Source organism: Octodon degus, unplaced genomic scaffold (genome assembly GCF_000260255.1).
Source record: "Octodon degus isolate 3935 unplaced genomic scaffold, OctDeg1.0 scaffold00272, whole genome shotgun sequence".
Classification (NCBI taxonomy): domain Eukaryota; kingdom Metazoa; phylum Chordata; class Mammalia; order Rodentia; family Octodontidae; genus Octodon; species Octodon degus.
In genome coordinates this window covers 1,973,193-1,974,671 of record NW_004524848.1, presented here as the reverse complement: position 1 = coordinate 1,974,671, position 1,479 = coordinate 1,973,193, and positions in this window count along the sequence as shown.

The window sequence follows — 1,479 nt, the reverse complement described above, 5'->3', positions numbered from 1 at the left end:
CACATTGCAGGCGCATGGAGGAGCATGGACCTGGGATTTTCCAGGACAGAGAGCAAAGTAATGGCCCCTGAAAGCTCCACTTGCAAAGGGGAGCTGAGCCCGTGCTCCCAGCCAGGTCCTGCAGCCCCGGTGCCCCTCACTGCTCCCCCCAACCAGCTCAGCAGTGGGCCGCTCCTGTTGCTACCTTCAGGACCAAACACTGAACATTCTAGGCCAGTACTCAGTGGCTGAAGAGACTGCTCAGGCAGCCTTGAGCCATGGAGTGGCCAGCGATCATGGGGTTCTTGACCCTTCTCTTCGTTTCATGGAAGACTTTTCACTCCATCAGAAGCTGGTTTATAGTACAGAGAAAGAAACGCCTTGCTCCCCGCCTCGCAGGATACATTAAGGAAAAACATCAACTCTTGGAAAAAGTCGGCCAGCTTCAAAAGGAGAATGAAGCCTTGGAGGCAGCGCTCAGTGAGGCCCGCATCCTTGAGAGAGAGGGAGCCAGGCAAGCCCAGTGTTAGAAGCCAGCCTACAAGGACATTGCCAGGTTTCGAGGGCGTATAACCTCCATCCTCACAGAACTCAAAGAAGAGCAATCCAAACGTTTTAGAAAACAGCAACTGAGGATGCCAGAAATGTCTGGCAGGATCTGGTCCCTAACACAAGAATCAAAACTTCTCATGTCTGAAATAGCTGAAATCAAGGTCAGTCATTTAAACTTCAGCAAAGAGAGGCTCCAGAGAGAAGTGAAAGATGCTGTGAGTGAGAAGGTCCAACTCCAGGAAAGCCAGGCACAGCTTCTCCAGGAGGCTCAAAGGTGGAAGGAACAAGTGGGTACACTCACCTCCCAGGAAACCGCGCTGCACAATGCCCGGGCTGGAGCAGGGCAACTGCTTCAGGGGAAAGGACAGCACAGGGAGGCTCTGTCTGGGCGCCTGCTCCTCCCCATGAAAGGTGGGGCTTCTGGGCTCCCAGGGGACCGCACACCACCTGAGGACTCCCAGCAGGAAGTGAGGAGGCAGCCACAAAGTGGTCCTGACTTTGCTGATTGGCCAGAAGGACCCTTGGAGAGGCTGCTCTTTGGCGCTCAGGTCAACACGTCTTTCCAGACCCTGGAAGAGCGAAGAAACCAACTTCACACTCAGCTCTTGGGAGCACAACAAACCAACAAAGAACTGGCAGAGTCTGTGCGACATCTCCAGACTCAGCAAGCCTCTCTGCAGTCGGAGAACACAGAGCTGCAAAGAGAGCGCCAGAAGCTTCAGCTGAAGTTCACAGTGAAGGCCGAAGTTCACCACCAAACCGTCCTGAGCTGCTACAGGAAGACTGGCGGCGAAGGACCGGGAGCAACAGGAGCAGAAACTGGAGGAGGTGGGCCGTGTCGCCGAAGAGCTGGAGACCTACAGAAAGTGAGCCCAAGACATGGAAGAGGAATGGGAGAGGACTGTTCGTTTCTACCAGAGGCAGGTGACCTCCATGCAGAGAGAAGCC